The sequence below is a fragment of the Ictidomys tridecemlineatus genome, chromosome 4, assembly GCF_052094955.1.
Source record: "Ictidomys tridecemlineatus isolate mIctTri1 chromosome 4, mIctTri1.hap1, whole genome shotgun sequence".
NCBI classification, from domain to species: Eukaryota; Metazoa; Chordata; class Mammalia; order Rodentia; family Sciuridae; genus Ictidomys; species Ictidomys tridecemlineatus.
Window position 1 is genome coordinate 153,302,523 of NC_135480.1, and position 20,032 is coordinate 153,322,554.

A 20,032-nucleotide genomic window follows, 5' to 3' on the forward strand; every position below is an offset into this window, starting at 1 on the left:
CTACCACTTCATGTATTTGGTTAGTAGTGTATTTTTCAAATAATTAAATTATTTTCCTTTCAGACCATCTTTCTTTTAATCTTCCATAATTGGTCACATATTCACAAATATATGCACATGTTTGTATATAACTTTGCTTGTTAACTTATTCTTATAAAAGCACACTGAGAAAATAGGATGCTCATTTTACATATGAGAAAACTTCAATTTTCAGACAATGTTAACTTTCTCAAGATAAAAACTCAAGTTAGCAGTAGAGCTGGAACTAAAATCTGAGTTTGAGTGTTCCTAAGAGAGTTACTATTAACATATTTAAAACTAATGAATTACTACTTTATAACAAAAATTATCAATTATATACTTTATATGATCATAGAACTAATATCAAATATAAAAAGAAATAAAAGGTGTTCCCAAAGCACTTTATTATGTTTACGCATGACATATATATTATCCCCACCACACACACACATTTATTTGATTTATACAATCACATTTACTGAGGCCTATCACACACAGGCATTAGATTATAATTATAGCCTATGGATTTACTAAGATAAATTTTGTTCTAAAATAATATTTTCTATGGTAACAAACAATGAGAATTTTAGGAGGGATTAGAAGATAAAAATCAGCAAAAAACAAGTAGACATTTAAATGCAGTCTCTTTCTTTGAACTGACATAATTTAAAAAATGGCATTATTTTTATTGGAAAGATGAGTCCTGGATAAGTTTATTCATGACGCCAAATTGGGTGTAATAGTAAAGGCCTTAATGAAATAGGAGAATGTGGAAAGTGAGGAGCTGGTAGTGAAGAATGGAAGACAAAAATAAAATTTACTTTGTAGGGAAAATATTATTTAGTGTATGGTAAGTGGTTACATTGTAAGGTAATTTTTGTGTTTGCATTTTTTTATTAGAATAACATTTATTTACATTGAAACAACATGATATAACACAGGCAGTACATAGATGTATGACTTGTAGTGAAAACCAAGGCTTAGATAGTATATGTAATATTCCCAAGTAAATCAAATCAAACAGAAAGATTCATAGATGTTTCTAAAAGCTACTTCAAACAGACTAAAAACATTTTCTACCTATTTTTTGTGTGATGGTTATGAAGGGGTCCTTTCTAGAATACATTATAGTCTTTGATTCATTTTTTGCTGTTATATACATCAGGTGAGACTCCAAGAGATCCTGGGGAAAAGAATGCATCATTATCAACAACAGAAATAATCAGAAACACATAAAAGGGCTCTGCAAAAAAAAACTTCTCCACAGAATATGTTATTATTTTTGTCTCTTGAAGACTCTCTTAAAATTGTTTAACATATGCAAATGAGCACTTTTTTCTTTATATCTTATAATAATTTAATATTTTATTTGATTTTGTGTGTGAAATGTAAATTTATACCAAGCTATGCTTTGAATGAATATACTTGAACATTGTTTATGGTTTCATAAACATACCAATATAGGTAATGATTTACCCTTTGACTCCAAAAAGAAAACCAGGTATTTTTTTAATATTGAAATATCAAGCCAACAAAAATCAAAAAATGCAATTGAACTTCATTTAATATCCATTTTAAAATAATGCAAAACTTGAGTGTTTTTAAGGAGTTAAAACAGTTCATTTTAGATTAGAATATAGTTTTAATTAAAGCATTCTGCACTTCGACAGCAGGTTTTATAATGTAACTGCAATGGTAAGCAAAGATTTCATTAACTTCCACCAGAAGTCCCAGATTTAGGAATATCGGCTGTAATTAGAAAAATTAAAGCTACACTTCAAAATTAATTGAAATTATTAAAGTGTTTACTCTTGCATTATTTACAGGCAAGAATTTCAGCAGAAGCATTTTTTTTTCTTTTCTAGAAAGAAATTCTTTAGCTTATATTAAGAACATAGCTTTACTTCCACTGAATATTGAGTCTTTCCAGGTGAGCTTGCTTATTCATTTTCAAGGTATTTTGATTCTCTGGTCAATTTCGCAACATTTTTTTCCTGAGAGAAATATAGGTACTAACGCATCCCTGATGCAACCTTGTGTACATGGGTGTACAGGTATTTGCTGTCCTCGCCAAATCTACCAGCAGGTTTCACTATAGACCAAGAGAGTCTAATCAGACAACTGCATTGTGGATACAGTAACCAGAAAACCAAAGACTGAAGTTCAGATGTCTCAACGCAGAAATCCTAACAACACAGAATGAGTCAAGAATTATAACTCTCACTGTATAAATTTTGTTTTTAATGTCATTGATTTCATCTTAGATATTATTTCAGGCTTAACAATGCTCTATGAGGTTTTATCATAAGTATTAAACATTTTGAATTCCCTAGCTCAAAGTAAATATATCTTCAGAAAATAAAACTGACCTCTTACCACAATTTACAATATATGAAACTCTGCCCATGATTTCTGCTTGAAACTCACCAAAATGGAAAGGAAATGATGGCAAAGAAAGAGCAAAGTAATTCTATACAGAAAATAAATTAACATTACAAAAAATGCCAGTAGAACTCTTTATAACACAAAAGTCTGGATGGTAGATTAAGTCACCTAGATTCTAAGTTGACCTTTATTTCTGAGGAACTAGCTATAAAATTCAGTAGTCAACATCATGGAGGGAGTTTTCCTTATTAATAAAAGTATTTTGAACCATACACACATGCTCACGCGTGCACACACAGACACACACACACACACACATACACACACACAAAGAGAGAGAGAGAACCAAACAACCAAACAATAAAATGTATGGGTGTTTTTAATTGGACAGACTATATTATCTAACTATTTTTGTATGATGGTTATAAAGGGATCCTTTCTAGAATACATTATAGTCTTTGATTCATTTCAATATATTTATGTATATATATGAATATATGCATATGAATCAAAGGTTATATATATAATGATATACCAAAAATTGATGGAGGAAAAAAATGCATCATTACAACTATCAATGGAACAAATAATCAGAAAGACTAAGGGGCTTATATGTATATATCCATATTTAGGTAGGTAGGTAGGCATATAGATTGCAGAATAGATAACAAAATATATAAAGTATCTGTTCTACATTCATAGAGTAAAGAAGAACAGTACACAATATGAAGATATCAGGGAGAGAATGTAAGCCACAAATTTGTGATAAAATGAGCAGTAAATGCATTAAGTATACTAGGTCCCTCATTACCAGGTCCTTCATTATTTATTCTCCTGTTACTTTTTTAAATAATAGCAATTCTCTGGACCGGGGTGTAGCCCAATGGGAAAGCATTTGCCTAGCATGCACAAGTCCCTGGGGTTGATTTCCAGCCTTGTAAAAATTTTAAAATACCAGCAACTCTCAAATTTTAGGTATAAAACTAGACAGGTATGGACAACATTTCCCAGCTTTAGACGCAGCTCAGTATAAACATGTAACTGGGCTCATTTGGGTAGAAACAGAAATTTTCTGCCAAGGAAACTGGAATTGTTCAATTCTGTTTTCTGTAACCCCAAGTCCTTAGTCTAAATTTGACCAGGAAGTTGAGAATCGTTCCCTACATTATGACTGAGCAACACAATGGCATCAACCTTGGGCTATGAATGACCATGTCAAAACTTGCCATTATGTCCGACTGGAACTTAGGGCTATTAAGACAAATGTCTCTGCTTCAGATAGTTGTTTTGTAGTTTCATAGTTACAGGAAACTTAATCTGTAATCAAATTTATACAATGTTGAATAATGAATATCTAATTACATATCAGACAAAATAATCATCAGCATTACTCCCTGACTCAAAGAATCAGGTCTCATAATATCAGGAATTGTTGAAATCATAGGAATATCTTACTATGGACACTATCAATATTTATATAGCCATCACATTATTTTCTTTTTGTGGCCTAAATTAAGAGTCTATGCAAGATATTCAGTGATCATTTAAATATGGGTATAGAATCTGTGACTACATGACTTATTTTATTCTGATATAATATTTTTATATCTGTTTTAACTATCCTGAGATGATCACTTTGAAAATCAATGATTTCTAGCCAGGTGCAGTGGTTCACACCTGTAATCCCAGCAGCTTGGGTGGCTGAGGCAGGAAGCTTCCCAAATTCAAGATGAGCCTCAACAACTTAGTAAGGCCCTAAGCACCTTAGTGAGACCCTGACTTAAAATAAAAATTTTAAAAAAGGTTTAGGGTTGTATCTTAGTGGTAAAGTGCCTTTAGGCTAAATTCCCATATCAAAAATAAATAAATAAATAAAATAAAAATCACTGATTTTTATAAACCAATTATATGCACAAATTTCCTTTAAAAAATCATTATTATTTGGTAAGTCTGCAAAAATTGTTCAAATGTTAATAAATACCCAGTAAGAGCTTCCTAAAGTTCTTACTATTGAAGTGACATTGAAAATATTTTACATACTGTTTCCCTTTTTGGTCTGCTGTGTTCTCATCAAGACAGATTTCATGTTACACAATGTGTACGAGTCTGGAAATGGCACCCCGATGCATAAAATTGATGAGAGTCACTACATACATGCCATGCTCAACAGATGTTCTGGTCACATCTCCAGCAACAAAGACCTGGAGCTCAGCCAACCTTTGAGCAGCAGAGCATGCATCTATGGAGTCTGGGCTACAGGAAAAAACCCACACAGTTTCAGAATGATGAGCCAAAGGAGGCTGACCACTTCGGAGTTGGCAGGGGAAACACAACATAAAATTTTGCTAGAGATCATTACTTTGTACGGCAGACACTGGCTGCTGCTGGGAAACAACAGAAAACTGATCAATTTGTTGTGCAGCAATAATATAGTAGGTGGTTCATCTTAAGCAAAGCCACAAAAATAAAGAGGTCCCTCCAAAGTTGGATATTATGGTAAATAAGTCATTGACTGGAAAGAATACTCATCCATGATACTCTGAAATAAAATGCAAAATTAGTGTCTGAAGGACATCACATGACATTACAAACTATTAGCCTGCCTGTTCAAACAGGAAAAAAAAATGGAATTTCAAGTATTTACAGTTGGTATCATCATTTTTATCATAAATGATCAAAATTCTAACTTCAAGGTATTATAAGATCTAATTATATAATTCTATAGGAAAAAGGCAAGAAATAAAGATTAAAAGTAAACTGGAAAAATGAAAGTCCATTTATGTCACACCACAAAATGTTTTTAATATTACCATCTATTCAATAAAGAATCATTCGATGTTTAGCCATAATCAGATTTTTAAAATCACCTTTTTGCTTTTTGGGGTTTTTTTTGGAGGGGAGGTTGTTAATTTTGTGGGTTTTTTTTTTTTGGTTTGTTTATTGGTGTGTGTGTGTGGCAAGGAATGTAATAGAGGAAGTAAACAGAAAGAAAAATAGGAGGTAGCCATCCAGGTTCCATTTGTTACATTTGGCAAGATACTAAAAGTTATAACTATAAGGTAGGAATTGAATAATAATAATAATAATAATAATAATAATAATAATAATAATAATAATAATAATAATAATGAAGGTGGGGCTTGGATAGCGCCTCATGATAAAGTGCTTATCTAGCATATTCAAGGTCTTGGGTTCAATTCCCAGTGTCAAAAATATAATTAAAATACAGGTGGGCTCAATGAGGCTTGGGCACTGATAGATTTTTTTAAGGCAGAATCCTACTGACCTAAAGGTTCATGCTGCCATAAATTTGATAAGACTATCTAGACTTCTAAAGACTATACTCCCTTGAAGTTGCTTATTTTACTAATTTTATAATTAATTTAACCTATTATACCTCTTACTTATGGAGACCTAATACCAAAATGGCTTGTACTACATAAACTGTACATTCCAATTATTTGCATATGATATATATATATATATATATAAAACAGTTCAGAAATAATAATTGTAGAAAGAAAGAAAGAAAGAAAGAAAGAAAGAAAGAAAGAAAGAAAGAAAGAAAGAAAGAGGGAGGAAGGAAGAAAATAAGAAAGAACTGAAAAAGGCAGCTAACCTTTGGATCTGAAGATTATTGTTGGAAATAGAAAAGATATAAAATGATCATATTGCTGAAATTTTAGGCATTCTAAAGCATCTTTGTTGGGCCTTTTTGACCACTGTTCCTGCTTCAAGCTTTATAGGGAAGAAAGCTCAAACTCTAGATGATAACAAGCAGTTTAACAGTTTGGCAGTTCCCTGTAGGTCTCTGGTGGACAAGTTTGCATCATAAAAATGCCCACTCTGGCACATTTTCTACTTCTCAACGCTCATTTACTACTGAAAATTCATTGAATTTTCTTAACAAGTAATCAGAAGACCTTAGGGAAGAAAGGAGCTGTCTCACAGGGGAAAGCATAATCCAATTACTCTGTTCACTATGTGTTTATATATATTTCACACCTGAAAGGTAGTAATTTTGAGGCTCTTAAAATATGAGTCATAAAACAACTTTAACTTTCTGCTTTTTGTATTTGAACTTTCTATTTCTTAAATATATTTTTGTATTCCCCCAATGTAGAAAAATACATTTTTGTATGAGTTTTACTGTGTTGTGGTATGAGTTAAAATTATAACTATACAAATGCTTAACTGAGATATAAGAACTATTGATTCAATAAGGCAAGAAAAAGCAAAGTTTATTTTTATTGAGTTTTTTTTTAATTCACACAATATTTCTGATAATTGTATGAAACATCCTTTTTTCCTTTTTATTATTAGTTGTTCAAAACATTACAAAGCTCTTGACATATCATATTTCATACATTTGATTCAAGCGTATTATGAACTCCCATTTTTACCCCGTATACAGATTGCAGAATCACACTGGTTACACATCCACGTTTTTACATATTGCCATACTAGTGACTGTTATATTCTGCTGCCCTTCCTATCCTCTACTATCCCCCCTCTCCTCCCCTCCCCTCTCCTCCCATCTTCTCTCTCTACCCCATCTACTATAATTCATTTCTCTCTCTTGTTTTTCCCCTTTCCCCTCTCTTCCTCTTATATGTAATTTTGTATAACAATGAGGGTCTCCTTCCATTACCATGCAATCACCCTTCTCTCTCCCTTTCCCTCCCTCTTCTCATCCCTGTTTAATGATGATTTTCTTCTCATGCTCTTCCTCCCTGCTCTGTTCTTAGTTGCCCTCCTTATATAAAGAAGACATTTGGCATCTGTTTTTTTAGGGATTGGCTGGCTTTACTTAGCATAATCTGCTCTAATGCCATCCATTTCCCTGCAAATGCCATGATTTTGTCATTTTTTAGTGCTGAGTAATACCCCATTGTGTATAAATGCCACATTTTTTTATCCATTCATCTATTGAAGGGCATCTAGGTTGGTTCCATAGTCTAGCACAAGAATCAACAAACATACTTACTCAAACTAAAAGATTTTTCTCAGCAAGAGAAACAATAAGAGAGGTAAATAGGAGCCTACATCCTGGGAACAAATTTTTACTCCTCACACTTCAGATAGAGCCCTAATATCCAGAGTATACAAAGAACTCAAAAAATTAAACAATAAGAAAACAAATAACCCAATCAACAAATGGGCCAAGGACCTGAACGGACACTGCTCAGAGGAGGACATACAATCAATCAACAAGTACATGAAAAAATGCTCACCATCTCTAGCAGTCAGAGAAATGCAAATCAAAACCACCCTAAGATACCATCTCACTCCAGTAAGATTGGCAGCCATTATGAAGTCAAACAACAACAAGTGCTGGCGAGGATGTGGGGGAAAGGGTACACTTGTACATTGCTGGGGGGACTGCCAATTGGTGCAGCCAATTTGGAAAGCAGTGTGGAGATTCTTGGGAAAGCTGGGAATGGAACCACCATTTGACCCAGCTATTCTCCTTCTTGGACTATTCCCTAAAGATCTTAAAAGAGCGTACTATAGAGATACTGCTACATCGATGTTCATAGCAGCACAATTCACAATAGCTATACTGTATGAAACATCCTTGATATTTCTTTTGTCCTTTAAATATTAAGGCACCAAAATTTCCACCCATATGCATGCACATGTCTCAGGTACTAGAAATCCAATGTTTGTTGAAGATAATTTTGGGAGGATACTGGGGATTCAACTCAGGGATACTCAACCATTGAGTATTGATCCACATCCCCAGCCCTATTTTTAATTTTATTTAGAGACAGCATCTCACTGAGTTGCTTAGTGCCTCGCTTTTGCTGAGGCTGGAGTTAAACTCGTGATAGTCCTATCTCAGGCTCCTGAGCTGCTGGGATTGTAGGCATGCACCAATGTGCCTGGCTAACTGAAGATAATTTTTATTCAACTTTCTAAATTGATTAGTCTGAAGATAGTAGTTTAACTTTCCCATCCATATAATCTAAATATTAAGCTATAAATTTTGTTGAAACTCATATTCTATTTTGAGGTCAAGTAAGAAACCATACAAGAACAGTGATCAACATGAGAGAAGAAAATAAAAAATAGTTAGTTATTGCAATGAAGTAAAACCTACAAAAATTCAATCCAATGCAATACGGTGCTATAAACAGAATATATGGTAACAAAGCATAAGGAGTAAGCAGTTTACACAGTAATTATATTTAAAACAACTCTTATAGAACCAGTATTTGGCTTTCCTCTTTGTACATATTTCTCTATTGTTTGTGTCCAGCATTGTTTTATATATATATATATATATATATATATATTGCATCAGCTAATAATGACAGTCACATTTCATTATCATGTGGGGAATGCACATTAAAATACTCTGAAGCATAGTCACTGGCAGAGGAAACACTGTGACCCTAAACTTCACCCCATACTGCTTCAGCAGTTCATTTTCCTTGCCTTTGTAATTCTATTCTGTCACCTCTCTTATGTAGGGTGAACTGACTCAAAACTCTTAGTTCTCAAATACTGGCTTTTGGTTGCCAGTCACTAAGGGTAACAAGGTGTTTAAGGAGCTAATGCAGCATAAAATCTGTGGCCACAGGGCTACAGAGAACTAAGTGGTGAGAACTACCTTCATCAATTTGGGCATGGACAAGAATCTGAGCTCAGGGAGCTTGGAAGGCCACTACAGAGAAAAGCAGAGAATACAAGAGGTTCTATTCCTGCAGAATTAGAAATTCCAAAGGAAGTAAAGGAATATACTTAAAAACATTTACACCATATTTATCCACTCAAATTTTGGATATGGATTCTAGAGCTAGTTTGCCTTGGTGTGATTTACCTACTGTTTCTTTATCACCTTGAGCAGGATTTTTACAACATCTGTCCTTCTGCTTTCATATATCTGATCATGTATTCATAATAACATGTATTTGCTTCATTTCAAAGAAATTGAATTATAAAAGTGCATCTGCATCCCCTTCTTTTTCTACTTTTGATATAAAGAATCTATATAATTGTGCCATTTCTCTTATGGACTTTGTTGTACATCTGGGAAAACACGTTACAATTCTTGGAAATTATTTTGTGTCACAATGTCAACATAACAATCTGGTTTAAAATGTGGGATGTGTAGGCAGAATACCCAGGTGCTTAACTTGCTATGCTACTTTGGGCAAGTTATTTGGCCTCTGTATACTTTAGTTTCCTCATCTGTAAAATAAACATAATGATGATACCAAATTCTTGTGGAGAAAAATTAATTAATGCACATAAAGCACTTAAAATGATGATGCAATATATTAAGGAAGCAATAAATGTTAGCTATTATTATCTCCTTCTATCTGGAAACTTTTCTAGAAGTCATGAAAAGGTATTATGGGATCAAAAACAAAATTTCAAGAACCCAAGAAGAAAATAAGTTTATAAATGATCCTGAAAGTCATTCATGATTAGAGGGGGAAGTTATAATTTCTTCCCTCTGAAGTAGTGATGTACTATTCATGAAATGTGGACTATTATATGGATGAGAAAAACTAGAGAAGAAAGAAAATTCTATAATATAGCCAAGACTATAATCTATTCTCAAATCTTAACAACTACACTTTCATGGTCTCCTAAGACCAACAAAGTTATCTCTGTGTGTCTGAAGCACCAGGTTCCCACTAAGGTCAAAGAAAATGGGCAGTAAAGGGAACTTTGCACCAGAAATAGAAATCAGAAGAGATAGGACTGTTGAAAAATGAGAAAAGGAAGATGTCCAGGTTCAGCAAACGTTCTTGGATGTTGCTTAAAATTCCTTGCTCCGAAGACAGCTAGCCATATCTTCATAGATGATAAAATTAGATCTCTTAAGGAGCACTGACATCTACTTTGAAAAACAAGTAAGTATTGGTTTAGCTTAGGAAACATGTAATGTGTGTTATTAAATGCTGGCAGGTTTATAAAGTGGGAGGGGTGCCCCAGAGAAGGAAGGATTTGAGCCACTGAAAAAATTAGAAAGGAAGGAATACCATCCTGTGGGGCACAGAAATCAGAGAACAAAGTACTAAATCCAGTCCTTGCAAGCACACAAATCTACCACAAGAAAGCTCTGTTGTTTCCCACCACACACACATAAACGATGAGGCTAAGCCATGCCTTGCAGAACTAACCACATGCGTTTCCGAAGATAAAACAAATGGAGAACACGTACAACACAGAATGAACACATCCATTCAGAGAATCAGCCACCAGACATCCTCACACATTACAATTACAAGCAATGGTCTCTTGAAGTAAGTACAATATATAAATATTAATTATAATTATATAATTAATTATATTTCACACTATACAATGTGAAATAACAATAGAAAAATATTTCCCCTATATTAGCACATAATGATTCAGGTTCAAAGTTCAGAAATACTAAAAAAAAAAAAAAAACACGCAAAAAAACTTTTGAGGGTGAAACAATCTATCATCTGGGCTCTGGTTTTCAACATACTTATTGAGCAGTTTTAGATGGGTAATAATTTCAATGCATCTTTAATAAGGGCTTTTAGGTAGAATAAAAGGGAAATGAAACTCTTTCAAATTTAGTCAGAAATGTTTCTATTATGGCATTTGCCAGTAAATGGTTGAAGTTGGAGAATATCATGCTAAGCGAAATAAGCCAATCCCACAAAACCAAAGGCAGACTGTTTTCTCTAAATGGGGATGCTAATTCACAATAAGGCAGGAGACACTAGGGAAGAATAGTGTTACCTTAGATTAGGAAGAGAGAAGTGATGGGAGGGGAGGGGGGTGGAGGGGATGTGAAGATAGGAAAGATAGTAGAATGAAATAGACATTATTACTGTATGTATATATGTGACTACATGACCAATATGATTCTGCAACATGTACACTCAGAAAAATGAGAAATTATATCCCATCTTTGTATGATATATCAAAGTGCAGAAATATATTTTACTGCCATGAATCACTAATTAAAACAAATAAAAAATTTAAAAAGAGAAATTAAGAAGTGAAATAAGGGTAATTTATTAACTTCAAAGATATTTAACAACCCCAGTATCACTCTAAATTTAAATTGTCCTTTTTCCTTCCTTTTTGGCAGTTTGATTCAAAGTACATAGTATATGTCCCCTTATCACATGTCACATGCTCACCTCAAAATATACACAATTTCTTTCATTTTGCCTGTTCTCTTTCCTGAGAAAAAGAAAGCACTTCTGCTATGGTGCTTTTATGAGAGCTGAAAACAATTGCATGAGTCTCAACTGTCACTTGTATTCTGTGAAATTGGAAATACAGGGTTTAGTAGGTAGATTTCTTTTTGTAAAGAGAGACAGAGAGAGAGAGAGAGAGAGAGAGAGAGAGAGAGAGAGAGAGAATTTTTTAATATTTATTTTTTAGTTTTCGGTGGACACAACATTGTTGTTTGTATGTGGTGCTGAGGATCGAACCCGGGCCGCATGCATGCCAGGCTAGCGCACTACCGCTTGAGCCACATCCCCAGCCCAAGTAGGTAGATTTTAAATGGCTACAGTAGTCTGGAGATTTATTATTATTTTCTATACCTTGTCAATATGAAGATAGAACCATGAATGTGTACTATGCGTTACTGCTTCTCTGGAATTTTGGAGAGTGGGACATGCATGAGGAATTGACTCTGAAATAATCCATCCTCAAAGATGATGAAGGATGCCAACAAAACTCAGGGAAAGATAACAGAGCCTGCAACTGCTAAATCAGCAACATGGATTCCTCTCGGCTTCCAGAGGAAATACTTCTGATGTAAGATGTAGTGAATCAGAGGGGAAAAAAGGTAAAGGAGGAAGTGTACCTAGAAATACTCCCATGATCTAAAGGAGTGACAATTTAGGGATATTCCATCTTCCCTATCAAATAAAAAAATTCTCAATGATATGAAAACATATCATAAAATTTCCTAAAACCATAGAATGGTCATAAGTGGGATAGTTAAATAGTGTTAGAATATGAGTGTTTTACTCAGTACTCCTTGGCACCTAGGAGACCCAATCAATATTTAGGGCCCAAATTATGTTTCTATGTGTCATAAATTGTATAGTCCTTATTAGTGATTCTGACTTGACAACATATATAAGTTGAGAGATAAAAGAGGGGATAATTTCTAGTATAAGGGCAAAATGGAGCGATGTTATCTGAATTATTGTCCTGTCCATGATTTCTGTGGAAAAATTCAAGAAGAATTTATATAGATTATTAAGTGTTAAAGTCTTCTTTTCTATAGTTCCAGGTGGATACATAGCAACAATGGCAAGAATTGGAAAAGTGGCACAATGAAGGCGTGAGCCAGACTTCCTTGTTAATCTAATGAACACTCAGTACAAGGTTAGAAGAGCAATCTCTGATTTTGAAAGACATCTGTGGGAAGAATTTAAATGAAAGAATATTAAATCTAGGGTGAAGTTAACATTCTCTTCTTGCCCCTCTCCATCCTTCACACCATCCCCAAGTAGAATTTCTGACCTTGATTATCATGTGTCTGGGTCACTATAATGGGACAATTTCCCAGGATTGTCAGCACAAGAGTGCTTTTCCTGCATCCTAAATAAAGATATTGGATACATGGAAAAGTCTACTTCAGGTTGAGAAACAGGAGTACTCCACTGCTCTCCTTTTTTGTTGTTGGTTTTGTACACTAAATTAACCTTTCCTGGAAGTGAAGGTGGATTATAGGTTTAGGTGATTTGTGTGTATGTGTTTGTGTGTAGGTGGGTGGTGAAAAGATATAAAGTTCTAGGCCAATCATCAAAACAAAAAAGGAAATCGAACTATTCTCCTGACATAAATCCAAGGATGCATATGTGCATTTAGTAGTAAAAAGGAGGATGTGCACAAAGTACTCACGTGGCTTTATTCTTTGTTCAAGTAGTTGCTGAAGGGTTCCCTTTTAATACAAACTATATACTAAAATGGAACTTCAGATAGTTTTTAACAATTATAATTCACAGTGATTCCAATACAATGAATGCATTAGTAGACTTAAATATTTGCATATGTAAAAATAATTATTTTAAAAGTTTACTAATTCTAACTTTAATTATAATAGTTCTGTTATTCCTTACAGAATAAATCAGTATCCCATAGGCAATAAGTCATACAAGGCACTCCAATTTAAATTATATACATTTCATTTAAGCCATCATTAATCTCAAATTAGATATAAATATAACCAGCTATGAATTCGTTCTTTCCATTTTTTACCATATAATGTAAGTAAATGTATATTGGAATCTAGAGATAAAAATTTCTGTATTATCATTATCACAAATTTTTAAAATATTTAACTATTACAATAAGGTATAGAGAAAATATATAAACTTACTACAGACAAGACCTCAGTAAAATGGTATATTGTTGAACTTCTATTCCTAAAATTTTGAGCACACCATTTTTACAAAGTTCCATCTTGAACTGATGTGTTTAACTATACATATCTTCATACAAGCATACATTTGAACCTACAAAATCAAAATCAAATCAAGTCTCTATAATTAATTTATGACATCACCTATATTTTGCAAGTTTAAAAATAAAGTAAAGCCTGCTATCCCAGGCTCCAGTTATTTAAAGTACACATTTTATGGAGACATAGATCTACTTGCTATGATCCAAATACTTATATCACAGAAAGTAAAGGAATAGCTATATTGATTTTCCTAGAGGGGAAAAGAAGTTCCAATTTCATCAATTATATAATATGAATTCTATTGAAGAATGAATTCTTCGTTTTCTTTAAGAACATGCATTTAAAATTAACATTGTATATTTTCATTCTCTGTGTTCATTTTCCATAATTAGAAATTTGCCATTATAAATTTTTTAGAGGAAATACATTGTATCTTACATCATCAATGGGATTATTTTATTATGTATTAATGGCTATGTGAAGTATTGTCTATTTACTTGCCAAAGAAGAATCTTAGATACACTAGTATATAAAACCTCTCTATGAAAATGGGAAACTCATCTTTATCTTTTCATATTTGGAGTCTTCAGTTTCCTCTTTAAAGTGCAAGGGCTAAAGTAACTGTTTCTAATGCAATTGTGCATATTTGTGATATTGTGATAAATGTAATATTGTAAAATAACATGTAGAAATAAAAAGAACATAGGAGAACCAAAGAAAATAGTATTTCCTTTTATTTTTACACTCTCACATCCTTCTGTTATTGAGTAGGCCATCACAAATCTAAAAATACTTAGTCATGTAATATTCTCTCAATGGCAGGAGTAAAGGGTGGTTTAGAGGAAGTTTAATCCACCTCCCTTCTTCCATAATCTTCTGCCTCCTTCTCCAAAGTCACTCAAAATAAGCATTCAATCCACATAAGAACAGTGTCCAAGAACTGCTAAAAACAGTTTCAGGCCAATTTCTTTAGCCCTTCCTCAAACAAGATGCTTGCCACTAACTTCTATATGGATGTTCACAGTGGCACAGTATGATCTGACAATATGCTAAATGCTAATACCAATTATATTAGTGTTACATTAGTTTTTTTCATAAAATTTTGGAATTGGAAAGATCTCAAATTACTAGGCCAATATCTTTATTTGACAGAAGAGGAAACCTAGTTATAGATAGTTGAATCGAGGTTAAATCCCTTGGGTCATGCAGCCAATTGTAACAGCGAGAGGAAAACCCAAAATTTAAATCCTTGTATACATTATCACATAATTATTCAACTGCTAGGTACTGCTTCTTTTTTTTTCCTTTCTTTCTTTCTTTCTGATTTTTTAAATATTTTCTTTTTCTTTTTCTTTTTTGATTCTTCACCCATTTTTCTTTCTTCAATAATTTTAAGAGAGTTTGAAAAGTGTGTTTCAAGTGCAGTTAATCTCCATATCATTTCCTTGTACCAATGGAAATTATTATTTACTGATGCCAAAATGCTTTTGAAAGATCTAATAAAAATCTATTGAACTGACAGTTGTGAAGAAATTGCACTTAAAAAATAGGAGATAAAAAAAACTGAAAAGACATTCGACTGTGCACAAAATCCTGTTCATCTCATTTTCACTGTAACTTTTAAATTAGCATTATCAAATACTGATAAGATATAGCATATCATTTGCAATGTCAAAGTTTATTAAGTTAATCATAGGTGTGTGTCAAAGAAATAATTACTGAAGTTAAAGTTTCTCCTCCAATAGAGGAATCTTACAGAAGATATTGATGAATTAAGTATGAGATAGCTAAATAGACTGAGATATATAGAAATATTGACACATTCATTTAATTATGCAATTTTGAACATCCACATTTTCAGAAATTTCTAAAAAAAGGGAAGTAACTGGGTAAAATTCAAATAGGCAAGATGCATTTCAGGTCACCTGTTCTCAAATTACCATATAAAATATGTCCATTCACCATCTTTTTCCATAATCTAGTTTTAGACATGTAGAGATATCAAAAGTTACACTGATGAAACATTTCTAACTGCAAAGCAATCTACACCAATTGTAACCACAATGATTCCCACAAATGCTATTATCACTCCCTAAAATTTTAATATAGTGTCTAGCTTACTCTTTGATAATTAACAATAGTTTAGCTTTCCATTACACTTAACCTCACTAAAGAGAAAAAAATGTCATTTGTACTTATATCTGCATACGTTTGTCTCCATGCATTCCACTAGTATTACGTAGGAAAGATATACTGTTATTTCATGAAAGGAAAAAAGGTGATTTTTATTAATAGTCCAACCTTCCAATGACATATCTAATTAACATTGTTTTACTTTCTATATTAAGTCTAAGTAAACCATTATCATATTTAGAGCTCCATAAAATGTAAGACCATGTGGTCCACAAAAATCATCTTAATGTTGCTATAGTTACAGAAGTAGACTTGTAAATTCTATGTTAATATTAAAGGAAAAGAAAAGTCTATTTGCCTTCACCAATTGCAACTCTAAGCAAATGCAGGTACACAGCACTTTATTAGTAAGAACTCCTTTAGTAAGCACACGTTAGAGGAATTAATCATTCATTCCCTGCAGACTGCTTATGTATTTCATCGGGCCATTATCTGATCTGAATAACAAGAACAATTGCATAATAAAACACATTACTGCTGACACTAGCAACTTTCTTCTTTCAACTTTAAAGTTGCAACTCCTTCTGTATAACATGGAAAGCTAGTGGTCAAAATGCTAAGAATTTATTCACCCCATCAAGGTTTGACTTTTTTCTCTGTCATTATGAAGACAATGATCAACTATCTGAGTAGGCATTACTAGAAACAGCTTTAATTCAGGCTATTTTCCTTACAATTATGACATAATTTTTACAGGGACAGAATGTGTGTCACCTTAGTTTAAATGTTAATTATAAATCCTTGCTTGCAGAAATCCAAACAGGATGAATAATTCTTCCTGTCTTTTCTACTGTGCAAAATATATCGAGTTATAAAATATATGTAACAGCATGTTGAACCACTCTTAAATTTGGCTACTTATTTACCATCTTCCCTTTATTTTTCAATATTTTTTTCAAATATCAGACATTGTATCAGAAATCCGAGGTCACAAATGAGTAGAGGTCATATGGTGTAATACACATTTCATCAACCAAGCACTTCATTTTAAATTATTTAAATTCATTTTTTAAACCAAAAATAGAAATGGCAGCTAAGAGAAGTAATACCTCTTTAAAACCCCATTTGGATAAGAAATAAAGTAATGTTGAAGAAATAATGACATATCTTTCCCAAATGATTTCTATCTATGATAACTTCATGTCAATAAATTCATCAACTGTCCTATTGCCCTATCTCATCACTCTAAAAACTTATGTCCCAAGATATTTAGAGCTTTCAACATTGAATAATCATAAATTGAAAAGGTCTTTTCATTTTTAACCATTATACAGTAGTTTACAATTTTTAAAGCCATTTTTATAATTTTTAAAAGCAATGGCCAATAAATACTGCTGCCTTTATATGCTTACTTAAGATAATACACAGGTAAAAATCTTTTCACTGTACCATTATCAACAATTAACTATGAGAAAGCCCTTAGGTATCATTTAATAATAATATGCTTTTGTTATTAAACAAATTCTCTGAGGTAAGTAGTTGTAATTTTAAGTCTGGTTTATAACTTTTGCATTGCTTTTATTAGAAAGAAATGTTTTATTCTGAGAAAAAAAAATGGAAAGTCAAAAGATAAAACAGATAAACTTTTTCTAATCATTACTACACACTAGTCAGAATAAGTGTTATTGTATCAAAGAACTTTAAATTTGTTAAAAATCTGTTCTGTTTTATCTCAATTGCAACACCTACTGTACCTACTGTATATGTAACAATGCAAGAAGAATTAGATTCAGAATCCATTTGGCAGTGATAAAGAGAAAAAAATGCTGAAATGTTATTGATTCTCTTCCTCTTGTGCAAAACAAACTGACTCAACTATATTTTTCCTGACATAACAGAAAGGTTTTATTTAGATATTACAAAATATTGGCAGATGTTAGACTACATATCTTTTTCTTTTTTCTTTTCTTTTTTAAGATACCATTAACCCTTCCATAGAGAAAGAAAGAGAAACCCTTCCAAAGAGAAAGAAAGAGTGTCCTGCTTATTTTTTACAGAAATGCTGCAGCCACTGACATGGTGATGTTAGCCCCAAGAGGAATACTGCCTGCAAAAGTTTTTGATGCAGAGATATTCAGCCTTGGGAGACACCTTAAACCTGTCACTGGCTGCTGAGCCCCTGTCACAGTTTATAACCTGCTGTGTCAAAGTCAGAACCTTAGCTCCCGCCTTCTCCAAAGCATTTTTTCACATTCCCTCTCCAAATTAAGTTCATTCAAATTCTCCAACTAAGCTACTTCCAGGATTTCCTCCCCATATTATCTCCTTAGAGACACGCAGAAATCTCAGCAGGATTTTCATCTGGTCTTTCAAACCATCTTTATTAACTTTCCTTTGACCCATTTCCCCCCCCTCCTGGCCAGGCTCTTTAGAACTAAAGCTAAAAACGATCAACCAAGGGAAGAGGATAGAAGTTGAGGTGGATTAGGACTGAAGGTACAGGAGAAGTGAGCTAGTGGGATTTAGAATTCTCCAGCTTTCTCCAGGTATCAGTCCTTAAATCTTAGAACCAACCAGGTTTTCACAAGCCAGGCTTCAATAGCCCTTGAACAATAAGCGTTTAAAAACCAGGTTCCTAGTAAGCTGCCCATACAGAAGTCTTCAAGTCCTCTTCCTCAAACAAAAAACAAACCAACCAACAAAAAAAAAAATGCTTAGCAAACCACTTCTCAAATAGAAACTGTTGAAGTTATATAAGTCAAGTTCTTCCCTTGTCAAACGAACAAACTGTCCATACCACGGGGGGAGAAAGCATTAGACCTATGTCTCACTTTATAGACAAGAAATAGAGAAGCACAGTTCACTTACTAAAGCAGCCGCTCCATTCCTCCTTGGAAACCCTGAGGAGTCTTCTCTTTTCTTTCCTGCCAGTCACATAGAGAATTGTCTTTCTATTCCACACAGGCCCAGGATAAACTGCAAAAAGGGATCGCACATGCACAGCAGCCCGTCAGGGTTTGATGTAGAGGGGTGCTTGGGGTTCTGGTTGTTTCAAAAGTGGGATCTTCTTTTCCGGAGGGAGGGGGCGCAGGAACAAGAGAAAAAGGGCGCTCCCAAAGCTTGCTTGGGTCCTGCAAATTATTCTGAAGGCAAAGTACCTGCACTCTCGCCGGCGAGGCAGGCTGTCAGCGCCGCGCGCGAGGGGAGGAGGCTGAGGAGGAGGAGCGGGAGGGCTCGGCTGGGAGGGGAGCGCGGGTGGGGGAGGCCGGGCAGCCGCTCCCGGGAGCAGCCGCCGAGACGGTGAGGAGGAGGCGAGTCTGTCAGGGCGAGGCGCTGCCCCACGCGCTCGGGCCGCCGGGTGCGGCGGGGCGGGGAGCAGAGGCAGTGAGCATCTCCCGGCCGCTCCCGCTGACTCGCTCACGCTCGCTCCCAGCCTCCCGCTCGCACACACAGGCACACACCCCGCGTCTCCAGCTGCAGCCTCTCGGCCGCACACACTCACCTGCATTTCCTTAACGAGCCACTTGATGGCTGCCAGCGGCGCGGGCCCGGCTAAGGCGGGCGGGAGCCGGGGCGGGGAGAACGCGGCGCGGGATGCTCCGAGCGCCCGCCGGTGAGGCGGCGTCGGTGCGGGTGCGCGAGCCGGGGCGGGAGGGGAATGAGCACCCACCGCCACGGAGCTGCCCAGGAACAGATCCCGCCGACCCCGCCACCGGGGGGGACCTTGGCGTGATTCCAGGGCTCTGGGTTAAATCGGCCCGCGCGCGGGGAGAGGAGGACATGTCAGGCACAGGCTATTCCCGACCACTAAAGCCACAGAGGATTTGTCCAGGTGTGGATCCCGGTTGCACTTCTCCAGGTGTTCGGGTGCTTTGGGTTATTTTATGGTTTTTATTTGGAGCGAGCCAGGCGGCAAGGGAAAAGGGGTGGAGGGTTTTCAAAGGTAAGGGATAGAGATTTTATTTGCAATACAGGGGATGCTTGTGAAGAGCCCGACTTTAGCGAGGTTAGGGAAAGAGAGCAAAGGTGGTTTCACGCAGGAGATGTACTTCGTCTCAGAAGCTG

General features: G+C 34.9%; 1 protein-coding gene across 48 annotated transcripts in view; it reads right to left on the bottom strand.

Moving 5' to 3' along the window:
* The window catches only part of Ptprd (protein tyrosine phosphatase receptor type D), a 2,128,582-nt gene extending 2,109,412 nt beyond the window's left edge, over positions 1–19,170 (bottom strand). For 9 of the 48 annotated variants that reach the window (XM_078047625.1, XM_040285773.2, XM_040285779.2 and 6 more), the window contains exon 1: positions 18,836–19,168. The gene's annotated coding sequence lies outside the window, so the exon portion shown is untranslated. Of the gene's footprint in view, positions 1–18,835 lie in introns of all 48 variants that reach the window. The other 39 variants (XM_040285757.2, XM_040285770.2, XM_040285764.2 and 36 more) reach the window with 10 other exon arrangements.
* Positions 19,171–20,032: the final 862 nt, after the last annotated feature.